The sequence below is a fragment of the Passer domesticus genome, chromosome 6, assembly GCF_036417665.1.
Source record: "Passer domesticus isolate bPasDom1 chromosome 6, bPasDom1.hap1, whole genome shotgun sequence".
Classification (NCBI taxonomy): Eukaryota; Metazoa; Chordata; class Aves; order Passeriformes; family Passeridae; genus Passer; species Passer domesticus.
In genome coordinates, this window is record NC_087479.1 from 11,871,532 (window position 1) to 11,886,753 (window position 15,222).

The following is a 15,222-nucleotide window of genomic DNA, read 5'->3' on the forward strand; positions in this document are numbered from 1 at the left end:
TGGTAACTCTGGTTAGTGACAACTCTTGTCCAAGAAAAAACTTTTTAGATTCCTTCAGTTTGGAATGGCTATCCTGAGTTATTAGAAATACTGAGAAGTTCTGAAATTCAAGAAATAGCTGGGCAAATGCAAAACAACAGAAATTTGATCAAGTGTTTAATGAATTCTGGGCTGGAAACAGAATCCTGTTTTTCTTTTGAGGCAAAGGAGGTTAAGTCTCTTACAGTGGATTTGAAGCTGCATGTCTAAAAGTTACTAAGAATGTATTTTTAAAACACTTAAGTTATACACTTTTGTAGACCCTCATGACAACAGAAGTATTGTAACTTTTGTGCTGAAAGAAAACCACTGTGTAATGTATTATGGATTTTCATGTATTTAAGTACTATAATGTTAAAGCTGTGAGTTTTTCCTGAGTAATGCCTGAGAAAATGCTTCAGTATATGGACTGGTGTCTAATAAAAATTCCAAACAATCACCAATAGTGTATGCACACTTCTGTCATGAATGGCTCTCTTGGAAGATGCAAGTGAATATATATTTACATCTTTGCTTTATAAGCATGTGTGCACAAATGCAGTCTAATCCTTGTAATACTTTCCTGAGCATGCCTTGGTCTCTGCTTTTAGTCTTGCCTCTTTTGCAATAATGGGTTACAGAGCCCAGGAGAACAAGCAGAATGTAGTGAAAAAAACCCAAGAATTTTCTATAATGAGAACAAACATTCATAAAGTTCCATTTTTTAAACAGCACAATTTTGCAGCTGTCAGGCTTGCCAGTCTTTACCTCAGTACTCCCTGAGTACTACACAGATGGAAAAGTCAACCCTGCCCTTCACTGAAATGAAGCAGGAGCTTCACTGTTAACTCCACAGAGAGAAGGGTCAGGCTCTCTCAGGAGTTTGGTAAAGAAATTTTCTGTTAAAAATTCTTGTGTGCAAAGGTTGATTCTGGCAGAGGTTTGTCTCCATGAGCCCAGTAGGTGCAAGGCCAGTTCCAGAGCTCCCTGTGCTCCCAAGCAGAGCAGCAAGCCAGGCTGGGGGAGCTCCAGCAGGAGCCAGTGAAGAACCTGCACTGCTCCATCCCAAACTTTTCCAGGGTCCATGCTGACAGTCATTCCCTTGGATGCAAACTGACAGAATCCTTGGCAGTTTAAGGAAACTATCTGGAGTTGTTATCTAAAATAGCTTGGAAACTCACAGCCTGCAGAGAATTAGATTTTTTCTAAATTTATCAAAGTGTGGTACCCAGGTAAAAAACAAGTTACCCTGTGTTTTAACCACAGTGGCTTCAGAGAGGTCATGAAGAGAGATAATCTGAAGCTAGGAGAAGAAAGAAAGAAACGAGAGGAAAATGGCAGGCTGGGAGGAAAGAGGTATTTTTTGTTATATGCAGAAACCAGTGTAACATGGAAAAGCCATTCCCACATGATACTTCATTGTGTTCTGCCCGATCTCCTGTCTTAGCTCCTTCCCCACTCTTTTTTTGCTGCCAGCTGAGGATATGCCATTCCACATCACCTGGCATGTGTTGGCCCAAGCACTGGAGGGTGAGCCCACACCAGCTGTGGGGCTGGGGTGCACAGAGGGTACAAGGCTCCTGCAAAAGAGGGAGGAGAAAGGGGTTCTGCAATGAGCAAAAAGGAAACAAACATTGTTAGAGAAACAGGACAGCAGGAGCAATGTGCATAACCACAGGACAGTGAAGCCAGGCTGAAAACCCTCAGGGTCAGTGATAGAGGTTTGCAATTCACAGTGCTCTTTAAATAAGAACAGGTGACAGTCCTTGGGGCCAAACATTTTATGAAGGCAGCTTTGTAAGTCTTTGGGTGAGCTTTGTACATTCCCCAGCCCAGAAGAATGGGGATCCATCTGGGGCATCCCAAGGACTGGGACAGCCAGGCCCATTCAGAGAGAGGGGTGAACACAGGAGCCTGAAAAGTTGATCCACTGATAGCTTGTGCTTTGTTCAGCCATAAAATTCATTGAGCCGGGCAGCACAAGCAACAGTGCAAACTAATGCAAGTCTTATTGTCACATTCCTTCACAGAGAATCTGTCCAGAACAATGTGATTCGTCTCACATAACGCAGAAATAATTCCCCCTGCACACCAAGGAGCTGCTGTGACCTGCACTGTCACATGCTGCCCTTTTCAGCAGGGGCTTGCTGTCACAGAGCTATGTGTGGAAGGAGAAGTAGGAAGCAGGGGTGGGAGGTTGTCAGTATTTAGCCTGACACAGGGACACCTTCCTCTAGAAGTAGAAACATGCAATTTTGTGCTAAAACTTTGACTGAAAAGAATCAGTTTTTTGCAATGAAGTCTTCTCACTGTAAATGTTTATTACATTTCAAGGTACCAATATATTAGGCAGGAGTTAGGCTAACTACTAATCACAAACCTCTTGAGGATCTGTACTTATGTAGGTTGGGTGTGTATGGTTATAGAGTCACTTTAAGCCTTAATTACTTCTGATTCCAACCTTTTAAATACAGTTTTTTGGATCTGGTTCTTTTTCATGTCTATAAACAAGGACTGAAAATCTTAGTTAATAAAGTGAATTTCAAATATACCTGTACTATCTTATTTTGACTCAGCAGTGTGCTGTCTTTGGTGCATATATGCAAGAGAAGCACAAGCCTTCCAAGCCTGGGGTCTTGCGTGTCTGTGGTGGCTGGCACATAAAATTGCCAGTAGACTGGAAACTACTCCTTCAACTCAGATTGAACCCATAGAATGGTTAAAAATTGTAAATGAAAGACCAGTTCCACTGCAACTCCAGTACAGACTTCTGGCTACTTTTTTTCTTTGCTTCCATTCCATCCTGCTTGAAATACAGGTTATAATAGTCAAACTTCCTGAGTGAGGATGATGTAAGGTTTGGCAAAACAGATCTCTAGAAATACTTTATACACAGATATTGATTGGCTTCTTAGCTTTCTTACAGTGAAGAGTATGTCACTCCACAGGAAATGTCATTTAAAGAGACAGATACTGTTCAATAAAAGCTTTTTCTTTTTTTTTTAATACACTCCTAAAATTTCAGTGACAATTCAGAAACTCTATAAATCAATATTCTTAGTTCTAAGCTTTCAAGATCCACAACAGGCTGAACTGTATATCTAAATGTACACAAAACAGGACACATCATCACCATGACCAGCTGCCAGGCTCACAGTGCCTCCAAGGAGGCTGAGTTTCCACTTTATAATATAATCTTGGAATTCCTCAACTGAGAATTACTTTATTTTGGTAGCATTAGTAGGAGCACTTCACTAATTACTCAGGGATCTCTGATAAAAGCGACCCATGTCCCAAGGAACGGGTGAGGTAACATCTTTATTTCACTGTAGTCTTTGTTTCAGAACATATGAAAGCAAAGTGGTTTGTTGTGCGCACACAGCTGGTAGTAAAGTCAGCAGCTTGATCCAAGTTTCTTGAATTTTTAGACTTGGACTTTTCTCAAGCATGTTTGAGTTCATCTGTGGTAAGGAAGGAATATGGGTTTCTTCAAAAGGAACACCAGAGGCACATGCAGTTCTAGGGAAAAGCCTCTGCCATGGTTTCCTGGAAATGTAAATACCTTCCTAAATGCCCACCTGATCATGCTGCCTTCCTTGCACTTGGTATAAATATAGCCCTCTTCATATGCTAATGAACACACTGCAATTTCCTGCCATCCCCACCTTGTCCTTATTCCTCTCTCAGCCTGTATCTACATTAATTTCACCACATACTTGCACACACAAGGGGAGGACTTTTTCTCCCAGAAGGTTAACCAACAAACATGGTTTACTTTACCCTAGGTCTGGTCTCCACATCCACAGCTGATATGCTGGGAGCCACTGCCTTGTACAGAAGCAAAATGCCACAGGACAGCAGCAGGGCTGTGCAAGAAGCAGCTCCACCATCTGCTCAGCAGTGTCTTCAGGCTCTAGTTGATGCTGGGATGTGAAACCCCAGCTGTGGACACAGGCAAAGAGATGGAACGGGGCAAGCTCAGAAGAAATAGAGCATAGGGAAATGCTAGCATGAAAGGGCCATGACTTTGGGGTTATTAGAGGTAATGGTAAAAAAGTCATCAAGCTGGGTGAATTTTGGGTGTATTTTGAAAGATGGAGAAGAAAAGGAGAAGGATAAAAAAGCTGCCTAACATATATTCAAACAGGTAAACCAGGTTTTCATTTTTCCTCTGTTTTGCAAGCTGTTTTTATCTGCCAGGCATTCCCAGCAGCAGTGACAGCCCTGCCATGCTGTTTGCAGCACATCTGGTTTGTTCCTGTTGCCATCCAAGGTGTGACTGTAGCTAAAGCACATGTCTCTCTCTCTCTCCCCCCAAGACTACACTCAGCTTTGAGTTTGGTGCTTGTCAAACATAGCAATGGGAGCAATGGACACACACAGGTATGTTCACAGCCCCCAGGGGAGCTATATTCCTGGAACTGGGATTGGTTGAGGCCCAGAGCCATGCTGATCCACCTATTCCAGTACCCCTGAGAATTTTGTTAGTGCTGTCAGAGGCACAGGATGCTGGTGCAGATTATCACACCTAATTTCTACTATTACTATTCCCTGTGCTAGTCAGCCAAACCAGCAGTAGTTCAGCTGAGGAAGGAGTGTTGCTGCCATGCTATCCTACAATCCTGTGCCCTGAGCTTCTGCCTGCTGCTTGGAAGAATGATCTAAAAGGCAGTGATGTCAGTATGCAAGGAACCATGCCCATCAGCTGCTGCAACAAGTGCTGTGTTACAGCATCCTTTAGCTCTACATAAATACTGAGTGAAGTAAAAGCATCCACCAAACAAGGAACATGACAGAAACTGAGGGCAGAACAGATTAAAGTTGAATGAAACCAGGTAGTGCTGTGCAAAGTGGCCTCCAGGGACAAGTGGGAGATGAGCAAACATCTGAAGAGACCAAGGAAGTAGGTAGGAGTAGATGAGCCATGCCATCAGCCAGGAGCTGCAGTGAGTCATGGGGAAGAGGCTGGACCTCAGTGATGCCTAGCTTACAAATAATGATCTGCCTACCCCTTTCTTGCAAGGCAAAATGCATCACTGAGCAATGCCATGAGCTTTTCAGAAAAGAAAAATAAATAAAAGGAGGCACTTTAGACAAATATTTAAGAAAAAAAGAAAGAAAATTCCATTTTGTATAGTGCTTGTGATTAGTTCAGACCTGTGTATCATAAGGTCCAGAACTTACAGAACAGTTTCTCTTTTTCTTGTGGGTTCTCCCCCCTCAAGTTCCAAAGACAAAATTATCCATGATTCAAAGAAATTCAAAGGTGGGAAAATTGGATGCCTCCCCTTTATTGCTATTAGGCTTCAGTTTATGTAAGCACTTTGACCAAAGCTACTGGGGGGGTGTGCTGAACACTGAAAGCAGCAACTTGCAAAGCAAACAGTGGCAGCCACTGCAGCAGTAACAAAACAATCTTATAGGCTGAAGAATATAAGAGATTTCACGCCATGAACCCCAGATGGTTCAAGGACAGTACAGTTTGAGAACTGCACTTAAGTGTGCTCTGTGGTGAAATCAAGTAGATTTTGTGTGCTTGCTGCTGCTACAGCTCACAAACTGATGAAAAAAAGGAGATAACTTGTCTGCAACACTTTATTACAGGCTTTTTGCAATTTCCAGCTCTGCTGCAGCTGGCATGGCTTAGGCAATTTAATTTACCAATCAATTCTTGATTTACACACAAGTGACTTTAGAGTGCATTCAAATAAAACCTGTATCACCACATTTGATGCAGTGTTCTTTACAAATCAAAAGCATCTGAAGTATATCAAAACTATTAAGCTTTTCATATTAAAAATTGAAAAGACTGAATTGTCTTTATGTTTTAGTGATGACCTAAAGCCAGCTTAGCATGAAGTACAATGTGCTGAAAAATAGACAGTAGACAGTGAGGTGTAACCGTGCTTTTTGGAATTCAAGAATGTGAGGATTGTATAATATACAGAGCCCTCCAGCAGAACAGCAGGATCATAAGTGCCTGTAGCCCCTTGAAGGATTTCTCTCATGTGTACGATCATCCTGCTGCTCGTGTGAACTGCACAACTGTTGTTATCCAACTCTTCCAGGAGAAATAAGATCTGCCTCACTGAACAGTGTAGAGTCACTGCTCATTTCTTAGTAATGTTTGTACTGGCATAAAAGTGAGGGCCTCCATGTCACATGCAGCTCTATCATTCCTTAAAGTATTACTTTCTTCATATATGCTTTTTTCAAGTTCTGAAAATCATTGAAAAATCAAGTTGTCATCCTGAACTTGCCCAACTTTCACCATGTCAGCAAAACCACAACTGAGAAGTTATGTTCAAGTGGACATGTACACACAGCTCATGCAGCAGCTCAGAGGGCAAGCAGTATTTGAGCAGCGTGTTGTTGGCAAAGCAGTGGCTGACTGACTTACATGACATACTAGGACATCATGACTACACAAATGCCATTTCAGCTGTTCAGAGCAAAATGCAAATTTTTACCACCCTGCCATGATTTTTCTCATTTTCAAAAGAAGGAGGAGACAGAGGAGGAGGATGTAATAGAAGAAAAGAGGAGCTTCAAATTTTTTTGGGAATACTGGACTCTTCAGGGAATCACTGCTGTTCTACAAAGACCCTCATGTTCACAAGAAACTCTCATGACTCAGCAGCTCCAAATTGCTGCCTGCTCTTCAAGACGAGTTTCATATCCATGCCAGAGCAAAGGGCCTTAACTCTGAAGCTTCCATACAAATCAGGTGAAGGAAATAGCTCATTTTGTGTTTCTGTTAGCTATACATGCCATTTAGATAAAAGGATCAGTTTAAGAAACTGCTTTATTTTTAAGGCATTCCAAGAACTATACTGGAATTCCTAGCAATGAATGGCTACTTAATCTTTTCCCTTGATATCACCCAAGAGCTTGTTCTTGCAGCAGGCAATTTGAAGAGGAAAGCAATCAGCACTCCTCTTTTCTGTGCTTTCTAGTTTAAAAAGTGTTAAATCTTTCTGCTACTATTTAAATCAGGTATGCTGGCTTAACCAAAGTATTGCACAAATTAACACAGTATTCAATGCTTCACCTGTACAGAGTAGTCTACAGATAAAAAAAGAAATTGCCTTACTTGGTCTTACTGCTAAGAAGTTCTACAGATGTAAGTGCTTGAAATTATATTTAAGTAGCACTAAATGTGTGGCATGTGACTTTTTAACTAAGTTTGTAACTGCTGGGTCACTTGCTCTTTGAGATATGATTTCCTCTTTTTATGGAGCCTATCTCTGTCCTGTAACAAGGAAGAAGTATTTCCAAGGAGTTAATTAGAAACAGTCCAGACCAAGGTGCACCAAGTACATTCCAAGATTTAAAGGAGATCCATGAGTGGCTGAAAAATAAATGTTTTGCAACTCTGCCCAATATTCTTATCAATTCAGTGTGAAACTAGTAACAAGGTACATTCACGGAGAGAAACTCATCCTTAATGATGGGGGAAGTGCTGTTTTCTATAGGGAAGTTGGATTTTTGAGGCTGCATTCAAACAATTTATAGCACTGAAACAGTTCTGCTCAAATTCAAAATAAACTGTATGTTTATTTTTGACTCTCAGCTTATGAATAAAAATGATGCTTTTATTTGTATTTGCATTCAGATTTAGATTGATAAGAGACCAAGAAATAAAGGAAAGATTGAGTCAAATACTCTGAAGACTGGGTAAAAATGAGAAAAACAGCAAACTAGCCCAAAGCAATGCAAGCAGAGTGATGAAAGACAGAGCAGCAATAATATTTAAGTAATTACTTTGAAAGCAACAGCATATCTTAACACACAGAAAAATTTGATTGTCCCAGTCACAAAACTGACCAGGAAGTTTTTACACATCCCCAAAAGGTCCTCTGTCCTACTTCTTCCCAGTGCTAAATACAAAGACAGGTTGTTGCTAAAAGGGGTGCATGATTGGCCTGGGTGATTTTTGCCCAAATCTGCACAGCAGCTGGCCCTCAAATCCCACGCTGCCATCTCCTTGCAGCCCTGCAAACACAGTGAATCCACATAGTGAAGGAAACATCTGGAGTCTCAAGCCACATCAGCAGCGTGACCCTGACAAGTCTGAACCTCTCCAGTTCCACTTCAGTTCTGAGCCTCCACAAGCCTTTTGGAAAAGCAATACATTTCCTGGATTATCCCTGTCCCTATTGGAGCAACGTGCAATAGGCATGAGGGGCAGGTTTCCAGGTAGATTTTCAGCCCACACTTCAATATGTAGTCTAGAATAGCCCAGTTAATTCCAGTCTTTGCTCTGGAGCCCCTACATATCTGACAAGCTTGCAGAGGTTCCCAGGTAAATAGGGCTGATGAAGGTAATGAGAATAATGAAATTTTCTTTTTTTTCACTTGTGGAAGGCAAAACAATACCCTTGCTCTGCAGCTGAAACTACTGTGGCCCCCTTGCTAAAATGACATTCCCAGCAGTGGAGTCTCCCAAAGCATATTTTTATGGCTTTTTGGTCCTGTTTTATTTCTTCATGAGATGCTGACAGTGTCTTGTCTTTACATCAAATACTCTTTATTAAACTCTTTCACTCCAGAAAGCACCAAGAGCAGGAAGCCTCTAGGAGATACACAGTGGACCACAGTTCCATGTGAAGGAAGGACCAAGAGTCTTGGCTTTTCCATGAAGAAGGTTAATTAGTCCTTTGTATAACTCAAAGGGTAGCTGTGGCAACAGACCATATGAGCAGGAGAGGGAAGAAATGAGTCATGGGTAGAGGAGACTGACGTGAGTTTCTCTGGGCCAAATTTAGCTGACCTATACTGTTTAGTAAGAAAGCAATTTGCCTCCCTGCCCCACTTCCCTCCTTCTCAATCTACAAGAGAAATCACAACCTAAAAATCATGACTATTCTTCTGAAAAATTAAAAATATATTAAATTATAGCACTAAACAGGTACTCTGCTAATAAATATCAGTTCAGAGGACTAAAGCTCTCTTGTCTACTGCATATGATGCAAAAAGTTCCACATAATGGTAACTTCTGAAAACAAGAACTTTTTTTTTCCTCCACCTTGACAAAGCTGCTGATGCAGAGTTTTACAGTGACTGTAGACTTCCAACTTGCTTTCCTATAACTGTGTTATGCTTTTTAAATTGATAAAGCCTCAGCAGATTCACTTACTGGAACTGACGGGCTTCACATGCTGTGAGCTTCTGGAGGGTTTTCTTTACAAACTAGAACTGAATATCATCTAAATGTAACAGAAAGAAAAACTCCAAGAGAGATGTCCCATTAATTCCAGCACACAGTGACTTGGAGCTGTTTGAAAAAACAGTGTTAATCTAGACAGTTTGGCTCAATATACTTTGCTTTTAAGAACATTTATTTTCATCTAAAACCATTCTCTTTTAACGCAGTGATAACTCTCCCATAGTCCAGTGTGGAAAACAACTTTTATTATAACCTAAGAATGGGAAGCAAATAAGTATCATTTTACTTGGACTCAATGAACATGGAAAGTTTGAGTCACTGTTTTGATAGTAAAATTTTAATGAATGCTTTTCAGTAAAACAATGTGGACTGGACTTTCTACTGTGGCTTTGCAGTTACTTTGTATTCTCATCTCCATCCCCCAAAGAGAACTCCAAATCATAAAACAGTAAAAAACAAAGTCTACTAGGATTTTCATCTCAAGGTTCCTATAGCACTGAACTACTAATTATCATGGCAGGCACAGCAGACAGTTCTGATCAAATTGCCAGCCTGGATTTGTACACCATTCCATCTCCTTATCCATCATCTCTATAGGCACAATATTGGGATACATCTTGAGATATAAATAGGCATAGATATGGTTGCATGCTGAATTCTAAGTAACTGAATGAATCCATTACTGCATCCTTGGAGGACTCCAATTTTTTCCCGGAACCACAACTCCTTTATGAGTGTTATCTACCTCATTATGCATAGATTAGCTACATTACATATTGGTTTTCACAGACCACACAGAAGCTGAAGAGTTCACTACAGCTTTGCAGAGAGATTAATGTAAATGGAAACAGATTCAAGAAAACAACACATTCTTTTTTCTTCAAGGCTATGCTATTTATACTTTTTATGTTTATATAAACAATAAATCACTCACATGATACTACTGTCATTCATATCCAGCATGTTTCCAGCTATAAGTCTGCATTCATGCACCCATACTTGGCATACAGCTGCAGCATGGATTTATGGCACAATTGTTTCCTTATACTTTTGTTGTGAGCCACTGAATTGGAGCCTGGTTAACTACAACATTCACAATGACAGAAGGCATTGTGATTAACAGCAGAATCAGTAAAATCAACAAAAACCATTGTCCCCTTACTAGTGGCATCTCTTTTGTAGAAAGCTCTTAGCTGCATTTTCTATTCTTATCCTGGCTACTTTCTTCAGCACTAGAAATGAGGGCATTGGCTTGCAGAGTCATTGCCAAATTTAAGGGCAATTATGCAATGAAAAGAGGAAGTATGAGAGGTCAGAGATTGTACCTCTGCTTGTAAGGCAGATGGTGAAGGTGCTGCCATGACTGAGTTGAAAATATGGACTGAGCTCCAGAGATTTGTAGCCTCTGATGGTCTTGCTCTGCAGACACAGGTTGCAGCTACAGTCATTAGGATGTTCTCTGAAGCAATGTCTAAGTTCAAAGGATTTGCTTCTTTTTTTTTTTCTTTTCATTTTTTGGGCACCAAGTCACAAATTTTCATCTCCTCACAGAACACTCACCACTCTTTCCAGAGTAATGAAGAGTTGGAGTTAGAAGCTGGCAATCTTTCATGGGCAATGTGTCAGACTGTATTTTTTGTTCCTAATTTAGTTTAAACATGTTGGTAGACAACATTGAGAAGCTGGGAGCCACTGCCTCTCGCAGATGCTTCTATCAAGATGCTGTGGATCCCAAATCCCAGCCCTGTGCTGACCCTGTCAGACTAGCAGGAATCCCCTGATGTCTGCAGACCACTGGGAGCCCTTTGGAAGGAAAATTTTATAAGTGTGCACAATACTGCTTCTATTTTTTTTCCCCTGACTCACTCATTCTGCATCGCTTGACATTTTAACATATTGCCGTATTAACCACCAAAAGTCTGATCTATGAGCATGACTTCAAACGTGTATTTACAAGAGTAGAGATGCAGCGGCATATGGACCACCAGCTGGTGAGAAGTAAGAATGGTACTTTGTGGAGCTTGAGTCACTAAGTAAATTTAAAAAAAAAACCAAAAAACATCTCTACAGTCAAAAAGTTAGAGACAAAATCTTGGTTTCTTCAAACTGGAGTAGTTTGAAAGAACAACAGCAACAAGGCCAGTACTGAGAAAGCACAAAATCTGGAGGCATTAAGTAAGCTAGAAATTATGTTGTTTATTATAAGAGGTATATGCAAACAAGATGCTTCCTGCTAAGGCTGTAAGAAATAGTACCACAGAGGGAGTGATGTGAGACAGAAAAAAAGAGTGATGACAGTCTGTTCCTCTGAAACAGGAGGAATAAAAATCACTTTGAGACCGAGGGTGACACTGGGGGAAGTGTCTTTTTTATTGAGGTCATAGCCACCTACATCAAATGCAGAAGTCTCCAGCCTTTCTCCCCACCTCCCCTTAGTCTGGTGTGTTTTTCTCATGTGTTTCCCACCCATTTGCCTTCTGGAGGGGTTCTCCTCCTGCTCCATCAACAGCTTCACCCTTTCCCTCCCAAATGTTGAGTTAGGTGTGCAGAACATTAGCCTCTGGAATTTTGCAACCTAGCAGTTTTTAAGAGATTATTCTCTTACTTATGTCACCTCAGCTTGAGTGCTTCCAGGAAGTTGTGTGCTCCTCATCCTAGTTTTGACCCTCAGACTATTATTTTTCACCTTATGACTCAAGAAACAGCTGAAAACTCCATGCCTAAGGACATGCAACTTTAACAGAGATTATTTTTCATCTAACTTCAGAAACTGAGGTTTACTATTCTGCTATAATGGCAGTCTATTTCATTATCCTTTTCACTTTTCCTATTTCCCTTGAAGCCCAGGTTGAGCAGAAACCCAGATTTCATAGGAGACTTCTGCAGGGTCTGTCAGCCACTGATCCCCCCCCACCTGTGCTCCTGTGCCAGCCCAGTTGTTCCTGTGGCTTTCTCAGAGAGATGCAAGAAGAGGGAGTCTCCTGTAGCTCCATCAGTTCAACTGCAAATCAGAAGCTGTTTTTCAATAAGTGGGAACTTTTTGGAGAAAGTAGTAAACAGAAAAAAAAGGCTCTTTGGCTATTTGGCAAGGGGAAAAATTCATAGATAATTTTTTTAATTTTTTTTTTTGTAATGGGGAAGGGAGAAGGAAAGGCTTGTTCCTTCAAAAAAATACAATATTATCTGGGTACTGTTAAATAACAATATAACTAATTACCAAGACAATTTTCTTCATGCTGGAGCACCAAACAGCTGAAACGCAGAAGCTGCTGAGGGCACTTACTATAGTAAATTACTGAAATGCTTCTCATGGTTTATTTTGCTGAATTAGGGTACTAAAAGGAGTGTGTTACATTATTTCTCTATTGACTCTTCCACATGTGATTATTTATTATTAGATGCATAAGTACAAATCAGACAGGAAGGTCAAGTTACTAATGGTTCTCACCAGCTGTACAGCATCATTGGCCCTGTAAAGGTAGGCACACTGTTTACCTGCATAATAACAGTGATGTGAGTGATCATTAGAGTACTTCAACATCAGCCACATTAAAAAAAACCCCTCTAAACCAGCATGCAAAGCATTCATATTGTAAATGTTGTATTGGAAATGTAACGTAAAGGAAATAAAAGCCATGCCTTTTTGCCTGCCCTTCCCTGAACAAAGAGCAGAAGCTCAGCAGCGAGAGAGAGAAATCTGAAATCATTGCTTTCACTGTGTAGGTTTGTTTGACCAACAAAGGAACTTTTGCACTTCTAGATGTCATTCCTCCCTCAAGAACCCTCTGAGGCTCCTGCAAGTATTGCTGCCTTCTCAAAGGCAAGGCTGAGAACGAGTAAGTGACTTTTCCAAGTTCTTTGAGGAGTTTCTGTCAAATCTAAGAGACCACATGCAGGGAATTTTTGGTAATAAGATGAAGAGGGCAGAGAACATAGAATAAGAGAGCAAATTCTTGCTCCAGGAGCAGAATAACCATTTCTGAAACGAGGAGTTTCAGTCTGCCAGGGAGCAGGGACAAGTTCCAAAGCAGAACATTCCTCAGCCAAATCAAAATGCTCACGGAACCGCCTGCTTCTCCCTGTCTCACAATTTCAAAAAGACTGTGTTTCTTCTCATTCCCTCTCCACAGCAGAGAACCCTTGAGGTGAGGAAGGATCCACATACAAAGGCTTGTTCTTAACTTGACCCCAAGTACAAATAATCCCCACAGAATCAGTGCTGCTCATTGCACAGACACAGGCTCCTTATATCACTCAGGGGATACTGGATAAGCACCATTGCATATATTCTTGCAAGAAAAGCACTAGTAGCAGTATATTTCAGCTAAACCCACCACCAGTGTGAGCAGACTCAGCTGCATTCAAATCAAAATACTTACTCCTGGTTCTACAGGTAATCTTCAGAAGGATTTATTCTGATGTTTTCCTGTCCATTAAAAAAAGGTCAACTAATGAGGAATGAAAAACTGTGAGATGAAGGCAATTACCTTGACTTCAGTTTCAATAGCTGAGTTTCCTTCCCCCCCCACTTTATAACACCTTTCAACTTCAGGGAGATAAGCCCAATTCTAGCTACCATTTCTATGTTCTTTTCACTTTATGGTAATTGCTGTTGTGTAGCGTCACACTATTGGGGCCTCTGCTCTATCCTTCCCCCCATTTTGTGCAGGCAGTAGGAGAATTTTCTTTTGATTTATTCTTCTAATAACTTCAACAATGTCAGAATATTAGAACTGCCTATTATCTAAAGGTTGCTTTGCAAATTCACTTTAAATGAAAATGTAACTTCTCAGTCATTAATGCATGGAAAGAAGTTGTGGTTAGAGAAGGAGATGGATGGTTTAGAAGCTTATCCATTACATTTAAAAGCAAATTATCAGTGACAGAATCTAGGTGAAATAGGCAGCAGAAGAAATGAAAAGACAGATTGAGACATCAATCAAGGAGACTTTCAGATCCCTTTCTTTTTGCAGGGACAACTAAACGGGCATTTAGAGAAATGTAACAAAACAAAGAGAGTCTTCTGCCATGTGGGGAAACTTGAAGCCTTCAATCCTGCACCCAGGCAGGAGAGGCAGGAAGCAGAAGTGGATGTTGGCAGAAACCTGGAGATGCCATGGGATACATCACACACACTCCTTACAGGTCTGAAAGGCAAGCGTTAAAGAAACCAAGGAGGTTTTTTAGTAAGAGAGAATTTTGTATCCACTCTGGAAGCATCTTTGCAGGGAAGTTTTTGAAGCAGATTAGTTTAAGAAAAATATTTTATTTCTCAAAACCAAAAAAAAAAAAACAAAGCAAAAAGATACTGCAAATCTCTCAGAGGGGATTTAAGATTTCAAGGACTGTGTGAATGTTACCTTTAATATTTTTAGGCCTCAGTTTTCATCTGTAAAATGGGAATGGTAAAGAGCTCTTTTTGAGACTAAAAAGAAAACATGAAGTAAGGACATAGAAAGCTGTGAGGCATCTCCATCAAGTCGTTATCTAATTCAAATATACCAGGTGCAGGTAGGACAAGAGAGTTTTTTATTGATTAGTAGGGCACCAGAGGAAGATTCAGATCTGCAGATGACTCATTGCATAAGAGTTAATATTTGCTCTTCGATTCTACGTCATTAAAAGCTCATGATTTACTTCAGTCTTCGTTAGATGAATAAGGCATTGCAGTAGTTTCTGTGTAGTTCTTCACACCTGAAGTTGTACTCTTTGCTTTGACTTGGAAGGAAATAGTACATTTTACTTTTTCTGACCCTTGCATCTTTTGCTCCCATTCTCAGAAGTGCTGTTTGGACTCTAAGTTCTGCATTATAAACTGCATTCTTGATATGGATCTCCCAAATTTAGGTGCTGTGATTGTTCAAAGGACTCTCCAGCTGGGTAGCAGGACTATTTGAGTGCTAATACAGTGATTGTAAAGAATGGGACATCAGCTCCAATTTTAGAACATAAATCTTGGCAAGTTTGAATGGAGTATATTCAAACGGGAACAAATGGACATTTTCAGCATGTAATTTGAAACAAAACATTCAGCA

At 40.5% G+C, this 15,222-nt stretch overlaps 1 protein-coding gene across 14 annotated transcripts in view; it reads left to right on the top strand.

Annotated features, from left to right (window-relative positions):
- The window catches only part of BEGAIN (brain enriched guanylate kinase associated), a 157,099-nt gene that overhangs the window by 46,152 nt on the left and 95,725 nt on the right, over positions 1–15,222 (top strand). The window lies entirely within an intron of this gene.